Here is a 16547-nt window from a genome sequence, read left to right on the forward strand (position 1 = left end):
GACCTTGAGCCATCTAGAAGGCATTTGTTATGGCTACATCTCTACATCCCTCATGCAACAGTCCCTCCCAAGTTCCCACGGCAAGAATACGCTCTAAATTCTAATATGTGGCAGACCAAATTGTCCAACTGAAACTTAGCCTGACACTAAAGCTAGTTTGGGCCAAGGGTTTGCCTGATCCACCATCCTTTGTTGGCACAGTGGCCAGCCAACCGATTCCACCCAGGACCTCTCAAACACAGAGAATGGAGCAGTAAATGCCCTACATAGTTTCGGGGGGAAGTCAGCAATAATGGAGACCAGTAGCGAAAGTCTCCTACTCAGCGACAGCTTCGGCCTGACAGCCCATTTCTCTCTTTCTCTCTACGTAAAAGGCCCTTTAACCAACAGTTGGAGGCCAATCTGGATTGCATCATAAGTAGCCAATATAAATCTTGTTTAGAACTGCTGTCCCTGCACCTTGTAACTTAATCTTTCAATTCCTCTACTAGCGTCACACTTTGGTTTACAAACTGGAGCCAATTTTTGCTCGGCACAAGGAAAGGCAGGCAAGCGAAAACCAGCTGTTTTCGTGGCTTAATAACCACGCTGACAAGCCCAGGCATGTTGAAACATGCCTCTGAATATTTTTAGAGTCTTGGATTTCCATATATATATATATATATACGCGAATTGGAAACATAAACGTCTTATTTTTCCCACCTCAACATCTCCCAACCTCAAGTTCTCTGATGTGCAAACAAAGGTTGACTTGAATTCATCTTCATAGAGAAGGACTTTGATTAAGACAGTGCTGCAGCTGGTGACATTTATCATCTCAAATTCAAAATCAGAGAGTGGGGAAAATAAGAAAGAAATCAGGGTCTTCTTCTTCTTCTTCTTCTTCTTCTTTTCTTCTTCTTCTTCTCCTTCTCCTTCTCTTCTTCTTCTTCTTCCTCCCCCTCCTCCCCCTCCTCCTCCTTCTCCTTCTTTAACCAATGTGTTCTTTTCATCCTCAAGAAAGTTTCCTATAAGCTGTTGCTGTTCCCTTCCCTTCAAATCCCAAGGCTCGCAGGCAAAATTAGGTTATTAGCAAAGGCAGAGCTCCTTCCAAGAAATCGCCCAGGGAATTCTTGGAAGAGTGAACAAGATGCAGGATGTTGCTTGCAAGCGATGTGATTACTGCTCATGTGTGAAAAGCTGGATACTCATCTTTCTCGTTGGCCGGGATTACCCTCCAGGCATTTGTCTCACTAATCTGGATTAGGATATGCGTGACCCTTAGCGTGGGCAACGATGTTCTTGAGATGGTGCTGACGGAGCCCTCGGTTTGGTCCAAATCTCCTTTGCTCTTTCAAGTGATACTAGTAGAAGTAGATTCTCTTGAACCAAATGTTGGAAGAAATATCTGTCTGGGTTCAGTTCCAAGTAGGGAGAAAGACACTGGAAACATGGAGGCTGCTTGGAAAGATAATAAATAATAATAATAATAATAATAATAATAATAATAATAATAATAATAATAATAATAATAATAATAATAATAATGGCACTTGATCCACTGGAACTTGTGCCGGAACTACCATTTACCAGTGGCAAAGAACTGGTGGGATCATAAGCCCGAAAAAGTGGTCGAAAATGAGCAAGCAAAACTACTGTGGGACTTCTGACTTTAGACTGACCGAATTCTGAAGCATAACACACCAGACATTGTGATCGTCGAGAAAAAGAAAGTATGGATCATCGACATCGCAATCCCAGGAGACAGCAGAATTGAGGAGAAACAGCTAGAGAAATTAGTGAAATACGAAGATCTAAAAATCGAGCTGCAACAACTCTGGCATAAACCAGTGAAAGTGGTCCCAGTGGTACTTGGCACACTGGGCGCAGTGCCAAAGGATCTCAGCGGACATTTGAAAACCATCGGAATTGACAAAATCTCCATCTGTCAATTGCAAAAGGCCGCTTTACTGGGATCGGCAAACATAATTCGCCGCTACATCACGCAGTCCTAGGTGCTTGGGAAGCGCCCGACTGGTGATGAAATACGAAATCCAGCATAGTGATTTCATTTGCTGTGTTGTACTGACATAATAATAATAATAATAATAATAATAATAATAATAATAATAATAATAATAATAATAATAATATGGTTTAATGGTGGCCAACAGGACCACATGGTTTTGAGGTCCTGGGCAAAAAAAAAGGGGGGGAAGTGATGCTAGGGGTGCCTGGATTTTATGCCCTCTATTGGTTTTTGAATTTGAGCTTGTGTTCCGGTTGGTTGTCAGACTCCCGTGGGGCCATGCAGAGGCACAACTCTGTAGTATGTCCTAAGTCCCAGGCTTGATTGACTCTTGCTGGGTGATGATGTAATGAAAGGGCTTTGGGCAGTTAGCAATAGCATTGAGACTTCTATACCGCTTCCCAGTGCTTTACAGCTCTCTCTAAGCGGTTTACAGAGAGTAAGCCCCCAACAATCTGGGTCCTCATTTTACTGACATTGAAAGGATGGAAGGCTGAGTCAACCTTGAGCCTACTGAGATTCAATGTGCCAAACTGCTGGCAGCCCGTGATCAGCAGAAGTAGCCTGCAGTACTGCACTCCAACCACTGCGCCACTGAGGCTCTACCATGGCTCAGTCTAAAGGAGGTAGATCTTTGTTAGGTAGAATAGACTGACTCAGGCCTTAATGGCCCATTGATAAGGAGTGTGTGAGAGTTTCTGCCTCCCTTTTAGGGGAAATGTTCTGCCCTTTTAATATTTCCTACAATATCTCCTTATCCTAGGAGAGGGGTGGATGCTAACTTCCTACACAAGCTTGAAGCTTTCTATTTTCACGGACACAACTTGCATCCGTTTTCTGAACTCTTACACTTTCCAAGTTAGCCAGTTCCGTGGTCTGCTTTCTAAGGAGAAAAGATCCTATTCACTTTTGCAAGCTCAGAAAGGGTCGTTCTACATGCTTCCACTCACTGCCCTACCACTCACGCCGTCATGAAGATGGGATCCTGTCTTCCAGGGATAATTTTTAATTGGCGCTATCATTTTATTATGCACAATTCAAGAAAAAACAAGAGTTTGGAGAAAAGAGTGTGATGCCAGAGGCTAAATATGTCAATGCAGTTTTGGACCTATCAAGGGAAACCATGTGGATTGATGTGGATGAAGGCTTCAAAAGCAATCTTATGAAGATCCAATGGCCCATGTCAAATAGCTCCTCCTCCTCTTCCTCTTCCTTTTCCTTTTTCTCCTCCTCCTCCTCTTCCTCTTCCTCTTCTTCTTCCTCCTCCTCCTCCTCCCCTCCCTCTTATTCATTACCAAATAACATTACCTATTATAATAGAAGCCATGTGGATTGAAGTGGATGAAGGCTGCAAAAGCAATCTTATAAAGATTCAATGGTCCATGTCAAATAGCTCCTCCTCCTCCTCTTTCTCTTCCTTTTCTTCTTCCTCCTCCTCCCCTCCCTCTTATTCATTACCAAATAACATTACCTATTATAATAGAAGCCATGTGGATTGATGTGGATGAAGGCTTCAAAAGCAATCTTATGAAGATTCAATGGTCCATGTCCAATAGCTCCTCCACCTCCTCCTCCTCCTCTTCCTCCTCTTCCTCTTTTCCTCCTCCTCCTCCTCCCCTGCTTCTTATTCATTACCAAATAACATTACCTATTGTAATAGAAGTCATGTGGATTGATGAAGGCTTCAAGCAATCTTATGAAGATCCAATGGTCCACATCAAAGAGCTGTTACTTGGTAACAAAAGGTCTGCAAGAATACAACCAACCTCCGAGGGCACCGAAGAACCCACCAGTACCTCTCCCTTACTGCTTCACCTGGCCCTCCAGTGCCAGGTTGGGTTGTCTGATTGCGGGCCAAACAAGTCAGGCGCTCTCAGGCAGCTGCAAACATCATTTCCCCAGATCCCAACTTCCAAATTTTAGACCCGATCTCGCAACATCATAGAGGAGTTATTTTGTTTTGTTGGGCGGTTTATCTTCTCTGCAGCTGCCTCCAAGTTGCAAAAAATGCTGCTTAGAGACAGAAATAATTTGGACCAAAGGGGTTAGATGTGCAGCCGGGACCATTCATGCTTCTCCTTTGAGTTTTTTCCAGCAGGGACAGAAAAAGTGAAGAGCCATACATTTTATTTTATTTATTTGTTTTGTCAAGTTCGTATTGGTACAAAGATAGAACAACATTTCTATACATGGTACTAGTAAGCAGTGAAGGGCCGCAAACATTTTTACCACCACCCTGTGGGTGTGGCTTATGTTGTGAGTATGTCTTGATGGTCATGTGGGACTGGGTGGGAGTGGCTTGTCAACCATGTGACTGGACAGGAGTGGCTTGCTGGCCATGTGACCAGGTGGGAGTGGCTTGACAATCATGTGACTGGGGGTGGCTTAAAGGTCATGTGACTGGCTTAAAGATGGCCAACTTGACGTCACTCAAGTTGGGTTTGGGTTAGAGTGCCAAGTTATTTACTATTACTGAACATTCAAAATATACTCTTACTAGTAGTAAGAGAGAGACATTTGGATAGGGGACGGAAGGCATGCTGGTGCACTTATGCATGCCCCTATAGACATCGTCGCTATCCCCTCTCTCCTTCTCTGGTTCCCTTTGATTTAATCCTCTCCCTCTTGTAAAGAAGCCTAAACAAGAGAAAGATGTGGAGTTTCTCGTCCATTTATTTTATTTTTGGTTCTACTTTCTTGCTGAACCTCTTCCTACATGAGGGCGGGTGGGGGGACTTTTATAAAAGCAAGGAGAGGCCTCTGGGGCAAAGCCCTGGCCAAAGAATGCTTTGCAGCACATGGGCTGAAGCAAAAGTCCAGAAAAGTGCAAAGCTTGGACAGATGTGCCGAGCAAAGAGGGTGGGGTCCAAAAGAGTTCCCCTTCCATCCATGTGGAGGCTGGCCAGCCCTGCAAGATGGACCCCCTTTCTGGACCTCAAGCATTTGGGAAAACTCCTGAGGCTCACTTGGCCATAAACTCTCTTATATTCTCTCTCTCTCTCTCTCTCTCTCTCACTCACTCACACACACACACACAAGACCTCTTCAGCAGCAATTTGAATGACTCCAAGAAATACCAAGTTTGTCCTCATAGCCATAATAGATCTTAGGCATATCAGAGATAGATAGATAGATAGATAGATAGATAGATAGATAGATAGATAGAAGATAGATAGATAGATAGATAGATAGATAGATAGATAGATAGATAGATATGGAGTGATTGATAGAATATGGAAGATAGATAGATAGATAGATAGATAGATAGATAGATAGATAGATGGATGGATGGATGGATGGATGGATGGATGGATGGATGGATGGATGGATGGATGGATGGATGGATGGATGGATGGATGGATGGATGGATAGATAGATAGATAGATAGATAGATAGATAGATAGATATGGAGTGATTGATAGAATATGGAAGATAGATAGATAGATAGATAGATAGATAGATAGATAGATAGATAGATAGATAGATATGGAGTGATTGATAGAATATAGAAGATAGAGAGAGAGAGAGAGAGAGAGAGAGGTGAAAGAGAGAGAGAGATACTGTAACCCAAATGATGAAAAAATGATAGATGATGATAGCTAGATGGATATATAGATGTAGATAGATGATTGATTGACTGACTGATGGATGGATGGATGATAAATGATAGATAGATATTTCCCTCATCTTTAAAACAAACACATAATGAGGAGTCGGGTCCATAAAAGGAGAGAAAACAAACAAGATGTGATACACAACACTCTAGCAAAATAGTTCAAAGTTTCTCAAGTCTTCCTGGCATTTAGCTAGCTGGCCAGTGTTAGCGTGGCACTGTTCTGTGTAAAAAACATCACCAATGGCAAAACTGGCCCACAACATTCTTGGAACCACTTGTGGACCTCCCCAGGATGTTATTTTGACATCCGATACAAACAATTTCACAACCGTCTCTCTCTCTCTCTCTCTCTCCCTCCCTCCATCCCAGGGCTGCGGGGTACGAATGAATCAAATGCAAATGAAATAACAAATTTGGCCTCTTCACTTCAGTTCCACTCTGCTCGATACGAGGGAGACGATCCAGATATCGATAAATTCAAAATCCCCCCTTTCAAAACCACGAGTTTAATTTGTTTGTCCCAGGCATGAGGAACTTATGTTAGTCCTCCAACAGACTCGGTTACTGTGACAGCCTAACCACGATAAGAATTGGAATCTAAGGCTATCTGGATAATTTCAACCTACCCACCAACCTGGCTGTAAGGAAGGTTTTAAACACATGGGATGCTTCTTGGGTTTCCTTTGGTCGCCTCCCTCCCTTCCTCTTCAGGTGTATTGATCCTGGATTGATTGGCTCTTGTCCACAAAGAACTTCTGAGTGTCACAACTCTCCAGGATGCCATGTAATTCTTCCATCCCCTGTTTGACAAATAGGTTGAGGCATAGTTGTGTTTCAAATCTCCCACTCCCTCCCACTCTTCCTCCCTCTCTCTTTCTATTTCTCTCTCCCACTCCCTTCCTCTCTCCTTCTCTTTCTCTCTCCCTCTCTCCGTCTCTCTCCCTTTCTCTTTCCCTCTCATTCTCTTTCTCTCTCTCCTTTTTCATCTTTCTCTTCCCCTCTCTCTCCCCCTCCATCTCTCATTCTCTTTCACTTCCTTTCCCTCCATCTTTCCCCCTCCCTCTCTCTTTCTCTCTCCACCTTCCTTCCTCTCTTTCTCTCCCCTCTCTCTTCTTCTCTCATTCTTTCTTTCTCCTTCTCTCTTACTTCCCCCCTATCCATCTCCATTCCTTTCTCATTCTCTTTCTCTCCCTCCCTCTCCCTCTTCCCATATCTCCCTCTCCTTTCCCCTCTCATTCTCTTTCTTACTCTCACTCTCTTTCTTTCTTTCTTTCTCCCTATCACTTTCTCTCCCTTCCTCTCTTATTTATTCTCTCTCTCTCCCTCTCCATCTCTCTCTTCCTCTCTCCCCCTTCCCCTCTCATTCTCTTTCTCCCTCTCCCTCTCTTTCTCTCTCCCCCTCCCCCTCTCCCTTTTTTCTCTCCCTCTCCCTCCCTCTCTCTTTCTCTCTCCACTTTCCTTCATTCTCTTTCTCTCTTCTCCCTCTCTCTCCTTCTCTCTTTCTCTTTCCCACTCTCATCACCTCTCATTGTCTTTCTCTCTCCCCTCCCCTCTATCCCTCTCTCCCTCTCTCTCTCCCTCTTCCTTCCTCTCATTCTCTTTCTCCCTCTCCCTCTCTCTCCCTCTCTCCCTCTCCCTCTGTCTCTCTCTCATTTTCCCCTGCCTGCAAAAAATAAAAATAAAATAAAAAGTAGTACTATGGACATTTTGATGGAACATTATGGCTTGTCATCATTTCGGAATATATATTGCTTTCCAATATATTTCTGGAATGCAGCTAGGTCTGCATTTGTCAAACATCTAATTCTGTAAACAGATTTTTGTGGGTTTGAGTCAGGGGAATTCAAACCAAGCCTGAACCAAAAACTGGTGTGAACAATCTGTTTGCTTTTCTGCTGAACTGGAAGTGGATCACAGCCATTTAAGTAAAAGCTCCTTCCCATTCTCTTCCTTCTCCTTGTCTCTCTCCTCCTCCTCCTCTTCCTCCTCCTCCTCCTTGTCTATCTCTTTCTCCTTCTGTTCTTCAGCTGTTCTGTTGTGAGACGTCCAACTATCCTGTTTCACTGAGAGCATATGCACCAAAGACAAATTCCTTGTGTGTCCAATCACACTTGGCCAATAATTCTATTCTATTCTATTCTATTCTATTCTATCCTATCCTACCCTACCCTACCCTACCCTACCCTACTCTATTCTATTCTTCATTCCATTATTCTGTTCTGTTCTGCTCTGCTCTATTCTGATTTCTATTCTATTCTATTCCATTGTAGTCTAGTCTAGTCTAGTCTAGTTTAGTCTACCCTTCCCTTCCCTTCCCTACTTTACTCTATTCTTCATTCCATTATTCTATACTGTTCTGTTCTCTTCTGTTCTCTTTTATTCTGCTCTGTTCTGCTCTACTCTACTCTGATTTCTATTCTATTATTCTATTGTATTCTATTCCTTATTATATCCCTTATTTTACTCTACTCTACTTTCCTTTATTCCTCTTTCTATCATCACTCTGCAGCTTTCCATCTGAGAAGATCTTTCTGGGAGATGGTATTCATGGCCATGAGCCATGAAAGATGATGGAGAACAGGCAGATGAGGTCAATAGAGGGCTCTCCAGCATAGAGGCACTGCAGTACAGCTCATGGGCTGTTCTTAGGTTGAAAACTAAAAACCTACACGTCCCTGACCTAAAGTCTTCAAAAATAGCAAATCCTTTTGGCATTCTGGAAGCTTTCCTTCTGTAACGTCCATCCAAACAGCATTTTGCGCAGTGGTGAAATCCATTTTTTTTTTACTACCAGTTCTATGGGCGTGGCTTGGTGGACATGGCAGGGGAACGGTATTGCAAAATCCCCCATTCCCACTTCAGCCACCCAGGGATGGTATTTGCTGGTACTCCAAACTACCCCAAATTTCTGCTACTGGTTCTCCAGAACCTGTCAGAACCTGCTGGATTTCACCCTTGATTTGGGGTCTCCTGGGAGATGACATTTGAGGTTTTCTTCCACATAGTCAGATTGTGCACACCCATTAAAACCTCCAATCTTGCACTCTCTTCCCTTGAAAAACACAATAGCAAAATGTTCTCATTAAAGAATATTTCTGGTTTGGTATCCATGGACATTCTCTGACATCCAGATCTATCATTGTCCCAAAGGTGTTTTTTTCCCCTTTATAATACATTTTATTACCAGAACAGAACAGAATATAATTCTGTATTGGCCAAGTGTGATTATCAAAGTATTAGCTTATCAAAGCATAAAATATTTTGTAATTTTAAAAAGAAAAGAAAGATATTGCAAAATTCCCATTCCCTCCCCACTCCTGGGGGAAGGATACTGCAAAATCTCCCTTCCCTCCCCACTCCAGGAGAAGGATACTGCAAATTCCCCATTCCCACCTTAGTCCTGGGGAAAGGATATTGCAAAATCCCCATTGCCCCTCCACTCCTGGAAGAAGGATATTCTCAGTCACCCAAAATTCAAAGAAATTCAAAAAAGAAAAAAGAAAGAAAATTTAAAAAATTAAAAATCTTTTTTAAAAAAAGGAATAAACAAAAAGATGGCAACGCCTACAGATCGGTACCAACCAAACCTGTTCTGTGACATCATCATGATATCACCAGCGGGTCAATACCAGTTCAGGCAAACCGCTCCAACCCTGGAACAACCACCTCTGATCCACACCCAGCATTTTTATTTGTTTGTTTGTTCGTTCGTTTATTTATTTATTTATTTGTTTATTTAGTCCAATACACAATGAGGGTTTTAGTGGGTATATGTATGTATGTATGTGTGTGTGTGTATATATATATATATATATATATATATATATATATATATATATATATATATATATATCCTTGTCTCTCTTAATTTTCAAATTCAGCAAAAAAACCATGTGACACATACAGATAGAATTGTCGGCTATCAATAAAACCAACTGCCTTGGAAATGGCCCTGGGTTGGGCCGAGAGGCAAATAAGGAGCTTGTGATGTTCCTTCAATACACCAGGGTGATTCGACACAAAAATATGTAACCCTTCCCTGGTGCGGAGCTGAAGGGATTGGATACTGTAGCCTAGAGGATTATTCTCTGCCTTACAAGGCAAAGGTTGCAGGTTCAAGTCCCAGTGGGTATGGCTAGCTGATGAGGCCAAAATAAGGCCGAAATAGATCTATCCTTGTCTCCCTTAATTTTCAAATTCAGCAAAAAAACCATGTGACATATATATATATGTGTGTGTGTGTGTGTGTGTGTGTGTGTGTGTGTGTTTTCGTATATTCGGGTTTCTTCCCGTGTAGGATTTGGAAATTTCTGGCGACGTTTCGACGAGGTTCCACTCGTCATCTTCAGGCTAGTGTTTCTGTCCTTGTTCTAAGGCGAACTCTGCGAGACCTGATATATATATATATGTTTTCATAGATTTTCACGGGTATATGTATGTAGATTGTTCTGAGTTCGGGTTTTGCCCCATGTAATATTTTGAGTGTCTATGTGACGTTTCGGTGAAATCACATTCACCACCATCAGGCTGAAGTTGTAAGCTTCGTGCTGCTTTAAATATAGTTTATATATTTTATATATAGTTTATTATATTTACAAGCAGCACGAAGCTTACAACTTCAGCCTGATGATGGTGAATGTGATTCACCGAAACGTCGCATAGACATGCAAAATATTACAGCGGGGGTAAAACCGGAACTCAGAACAATCTACATATATAATCTACGAAAACAAATATATATATAAAAAACTAAAAAACACATACACACACACACACACATAGTAAAATACATGATGAAGGTTATAGAGGAGATACCCACAGTAAAATATATCTAAGAAAGAATAGAAAAGAAGATATAGTAATAGAACATATCAATGAAAGAATAGAAGAAGAGATATAGGAATAGAAGAAGGTATAGTGAGATATAAGAGAGCAATAGGACAGGGGACAGAAGGCACTCTAGTGCACTTGTACTCGCCCCTTACATATGTTCATATGTAGAACATCATATGTTCTACCTGGGGCTGCCTTTATAAGTGACCCAGAAGCTGCTGTTGGTACATATGGTTATAGCCAAACTCCTGGTGGGACAATCCTACCATTGTAGATTTATGACTCCAGCTTGGTTTCCAACCCCTGCTCCCCCAGATAACGTCATAGTTCCTAAAAAATGATACAGTTTGCTGACCGAAGCCCCAAAAAGGGAGCCCAAGTAAGTAGGCAGAGTTCCAGGGTAGTAGGAGAGGGCTTCTTGTCCTACTTAGGAGTGAAGCATGATAGCAAAAAAGGGGAGAAAAGATACATTGCAAGGACAGCCCGTCCACTCTTTGTTGCAACATTTCAGGCAAAAGGACGGGCTGGCTTGTCGAGAAGCCAAGAGGAGGTGAGCCAATTCGTGATTTGTCCTCTCCCAGCATCTTTTTGACAGTTTCCCAGAGGTTTTCGGATTATTATTAGAATTGGAAGGGACCTTGTAGGTCATGTAGTCCAACCCCCCTGCTCAGGCAGGAGTCCCTACACCATTTCAGTTTCCCTTTGAAAGTATCAAGTGTTGGAAACTCTCACAACCTCCACATGCAACCTCAGTTCCACTGGTTGATCGCTCTCACCGTCAGAAAGTTCCTCCTTATTTCCAGGTTGAATCTCTCTTTGGTCAGCTTCCATCCGTTGTTCCTTGTATGGCCTTCTGGAGCTTTGGAAAACAGTCTGAGCCCCCTCCTCTGTGTGGGCAGCCTCTCAAGTATTGCAACACCTGCTATCCTGTCTCCCCTGGTCCTTCTCTTCGCTCGACTGGCCATGCCCAGTTCCTGCAACCACTCTTCGTATGTTATACTTTCCAGTCCCCTAATCATCCTGGTTGCTCTCCTCTGCACTTTCTCTAGAGTTTCAATGACTTTTTTGTAGTGTGGTTGTAAAAAAACTTTTCTTACAGTCAAAGACCATCAATATAATAAAGACAGCAAAGACAGTGTTAGCAAAAACTTCAGAAGAGAAGGATTAAAGGGTAGTGATTTTCTGACAGTCTCAAAATGGGGTGAACAGTGCAATCAGGGCGGTAGGGGAAGCAAGTAGGATGCTTGGCTGCATAGCTAGAGGTATAACAAGCAGGAAGAGGGAGATTATGATTCCGCCCTATATAGAGCGCTGGTGAGACCACATTTGGAATACTGTGTTCAGTTCTGGAGACCTCACCTACAAAAAGATATTGACAAAATTGAACAGGTCCAAAGACGGGCTACAAGAATGGTGGAAGGTCTTAAGCATAAAACGTATCAGGAAAGACTTAATGAACTCAATCTGTATAGTCTGGAGGACAGAAGGAAAAGGGGGGGACATGATTGAAACATTTAAATATGTTAAAGGGTTAAATAAGGTCCAGGAGGGAAGTGTTTTTAATAGGAAAGTGAACACAAGAACAAGGGGACACAATCTGAAGTTAGTTGGGGGAAAGATCAAAAGCAACATGAGAAAATATTATTTTACTGAAAGAGTAGTAGATCCTTGGAACAAACTTCCAGCAGACGTGGTAGATAAATCCACAGTAACTGAATTTAAACATGCCTGGGATAAACATATATCCATCCTAAGATAAAATACAGAAAATAGTATAAGGGCAGACTAGATGGACCAATGAGGTCTTTTTCTGCTGTCAGACTTCTATGTTTCTATGTTTCTATCCAAGAACCGTTTCAGATTCTTAAAGTCTAAACATTTAAAAATCTCTTTGATCATAGTAGCAGATTCTTGCGTGATAAATGTAGCCCTTGTTCAGTTCGTTGACCATCCAAAGTTATAACCATCACCAAATTGGCCGTCACCCAAGTCAAGAAAGACATGCTAGGTGTTGAGGTTCTTGGACATCTGGAGACAAACGACTTACAGGATTCATGACTTTTGGCTGACCAACCCAAATTGACCCATTGTAACCATACAAAAGATGTACATATCTCGCTCTGATGAAGGCACATATATGCGATGAATGGTGACCAAAACTGGATGCAGGGCTCTAGCATAGTCTAACTAAGGCTTTATAGAGTGATATTAGTAACTCCCTTGTCCTAGATTCTCCTTCTCTATTAATTTAGGATTGCATTGGCTTTTTTCGCCAATTTATTGTCAAGAAATTAAAGTGTTGCATTTCATTACCTGCTTTCCTCTTGAGAACCTTAGCTGGTATTTGAGGGGCTCCATTAGCCACACTGGCTGGCAAATTTTGGGAGTCGAGGTCCCCAAGTCTGAAAGTTGCCAAGTTTGGAGACTCCCTGCTCTAAACAAAAGTGTTGAATCATGCTGGCCTCCACCCACCCATTCTATAATCCTTGGCAGAATTAGTAGTAGTTATAGCAGTCTTCTCGTATCTCAGGGGTTGCCACAAAGAAGAGGAAGTCAAGCATCTGAGGGCAGGACAAGAAGCAATGGGTGGAAATTAAACAAGGAGAGTGTTGTGGTTAGCTCTGGCCCATCTCCTGCCCCAAGGACTGTGGATGTGGGGGAGACATCCACATGCTGCAGGCCTGTTTTGCCCCCCCCCCCCCCGGTGGAATCTGATGATGAAGGCTCCTCTGACCAAGAAGACATGAGTGACAGGGAGGAGGAGAGTGTGGCAGACAGCTCAGAAGGAGATCAATTATCTAGCTCCTCCTTGGATTCAGAATAAGAGTTAATGATACAGCCATGCATGTGGAGAGCGATGCATAGGCAACAACAACTGAGAGATTATTATCAAAGAAAATGAGGCCACCTGTGGTTGGGTGGGGCTGTGGTCATTAGTGAGGCTGCTATAAATAGGAGCCTGTGGGTTTGGCCATTGTGGAGGATTATCTGATCGTTGTGTTTCGTGACTGCTTTACTGTCTTTGACCTTTTGTGTGCTGATTTCCCCCCGCTTTGAAACTAAACCAGAGCCAAGTGTGTTTCACTTTGTGAAAGAAGAAGGACTGTGAATTGCCTCACAGCTGCAAGCTAAGTATCACAGAACTGATAAGTGACTTGTACAAATTACTAATTTGTTTGGAGAGGAGTGCTCTTTGCTATACCAAAAGATGGCTTAGTTTAAGTGAATTTTCATTATAAAGAACATTGTTTTGAATTTTCAAACGTGTGTGTGTCTGAAATTTGTACCTGTGAATTTTTGGGAGGAGTCTACCAGAGAGCCCGACAGAACAGAGAGAAGCAACTTAGAACGGAGGAGAAATTTCCTGACAGTTAGAACAAATTAATCAGTGGAAGACGTTGCCTCCAGAAGATGTGAATGCTCAAACACTGGAATTTTTTAAGAAGATGTTGGATAACCATTTGTCTGAAGTGGTGTAGGGTCTCCTGCTGGAATATAGGGTTGGTCTACACGACCTCCAAGATCCCTTCCAATTTTGTCATAGTAATGACAGTACTAACCGTGGTGGTAAACTCTTCTTCAAAGGCCAGTTAGCTACCGGATGGCCCATGTCTACCTTCAGAGAATCCCCATCTGCAACCTGAGTGATGAAGTAAGGAGACAGGTTCCCATTCCTTCGTGAAAAGGGGAGCCAGCAACTAATGTCTTCCAGCAATCTCCAGCTGGAGAGTGGGAGGCTGGGTGAGGGGGAAATTGCTCTGTAGCTCACAGGGGTGCTGTGAGGACACTATTAGGAGTTTGTGCAAGGGAGGAGAAGAAGGGAGGGAAAGCCACCGTCATCTGGGAGATGGATGAGTTGACCTTTTGATTATTTGGGCCACCCTTCCCTTGCTTCGTCAGGGTTTTTTTTTTCCCCTCTCCCACCAACTGGAATCCACCTCCACCCCCTTCCAGAGTCTCTTGTGTGGCTGAGTGTCCTGCATAGGCCACCCTCACATCCTGTGCTATTTCTGATCCGCCAAGTATCATTTTCCATCTCAGAAGCAAGCTGTAGACGTTCTTGGAAACCTCAAGGGTTGATATATAGCTGGTAGTCTTGGATCGGTTTTACCCCCCCTTTCCTTTTAAGGAAAGCATCACCTCTCCATTTATTTGTCAGACATGCCAGAGAGGAGCAAACAGATTCATCCCAAAAGGAAATTGGGTAATATGTCCAGTCTGATGAAAAGGACCAGGGGTGACTTGATAGCAGTGCTCCAATGTTTGAAGTATTGCCACAAAGAAGAGGGAGTCAAGCTATTGCCCAAAGCACCTGAAGGCTGGACGTGTTAAGGAGTATGCAGAGTGACCCCTGAGTTATCAAGGATACACATACGCAAAGGAAACATGAAATTCTAGCAGATATCCAGCAGAGAGTCAGTAGACATGAATAATGGTTCAGTCATACCAACCAGATACATTAAAGTGTATACAATAGTATTTACTTTAGCAAATGTCATAGCCAAGTTAAACAGTCCAGTCATACACAGTGAAATCAGTCAATATCTCTCAACACATTAACAATACTACAAGCCTTACTTGTACAGTTTACAGATAGATAAACTAGCATTGAGCACACAGTTCTTACTACAGCAGTCACAATGAATCAGCACAAAATGAGCAGAAAAACACAGAGAGAAAGAATCACGCTTCTGGCTCCCTCTTATAGCAATCCACAACACTAACTCTTAAAGCCATAGTGTTTCAATACATACAAGCATTCATTGTTAGCTTGTTTACATATTGCCAAACCCAACTGTTATGTACATAGTCCTAAAAGGAGCAGGTAGCAATGGATGTAAACTCATCAAGGACAGAAGCAACCTAGAGCTAAGGAGAAATTTCCTAACCTTTACAACAATTAATTGGTGGAACATCTTGCTTCCAGAAGTTGTGAATGCTCCAACACAGGAAGTTATTAAGAAGAGATTGGATAACCATTTGTCTGAAGTGGTGTAGGGTTTCTGCCTAAGCAAGGGGGTTGGGCTAGAAGACCTCCAATGGCTTCTTCTCTGGAGTTCAATGAATGGAAACTTATCAAGGAGAGAAGCAATCTATAACTAAGGAGATATGTTCTAATGATGAGCAGGAACATAGATTGCCTTCAGATATTGTGGGTGCTACATCTCACTGGAGGCTTTCAAAATGAAATTTGTCTAAAATAATAATAATAACAATAACAACAGAGTTGGAAGGGACCTTGGAGGTCTACTAGTCCAACCCCTGCTTAGAGAGGAAACCCTACACCACTTCAGGCAGATGGTTATTCAACATCTTCTTTAATTAAAACTTGCAGTGTTGGAGCATTCACAATCTCTGGAGGCAAGCTGTTCCATTGATTAATTGTTCTAACTGTCAGGAAATTTCTCCTGAATTCTATGTTGCTTCCCTTCTTGTTCAGCTTCCACCCTTTGCTTCTTGTTCTACCCTCAGGTGCTTTGGAGGATAGGTTGACTCCTTCTTCTTTGTGGCAACCCTTGTGATATTGGAAGGCTGCTATCATGTCTCCCCTGGTCCTTCTTTTCATTAAACTAGCCATGCCCTGTTCCTATAATGTTCTTATGTTTTAGCCTCCAGTCCCCTAATAATGTTTAATCTAGTCCCCTAATGGTTTTTGGGGGGTTGGACTGGAAGGCCTCTGAGGTCCCTTCCTGCTCTATTATTCTGTATTCTGGGAAAACATCCATAGAAACACCATCACTCTCTAACCACGTGTTCTCCCTCAAGGGCACATCCAAGGAACATAATGATGAAGAGGAGAGGGCTAGAGAAGCTGGATATTGATCATATCCTCCATTCTCCTCTGCGGGACCAACACTCTTGCCTTCTCCCCCCACCACTACATATTTTATCCCCCACTGACTCATTTCAAACAAAGTCAAGGTCAGCTAAAGGGATGGATGGGTGGATGGATATATAAATATATTTTAAATGGCCGAGGAAGAAGAAGAAGAAGAAGAAGAAGAAGAAGAAGAAGAAGAAGAAGAGGAGGAGGAAGAGGAAGAGGAGGGGGAGGAGAAAAAAGAGGAGGTGGAGAGGAAATGAAAGAAA

This window comes from Erythrolamprus reginae, chromosome 8 (genome assembly GCF_031021105.1).
Source record: "Erythrolamprus reginae isolate rEryReg1 chromosome 8, rEryReg1.hap1, whole genome shotgun sequence".
In the NCBI taxonomy this organism is placed as follows: domain Eukaryota; kingdom Metazoa; phylum Chordata; class Lepidosauria; order Squamata; family Dipsadidae; genus Erythrolamprus; species Erythrolamprus reginae.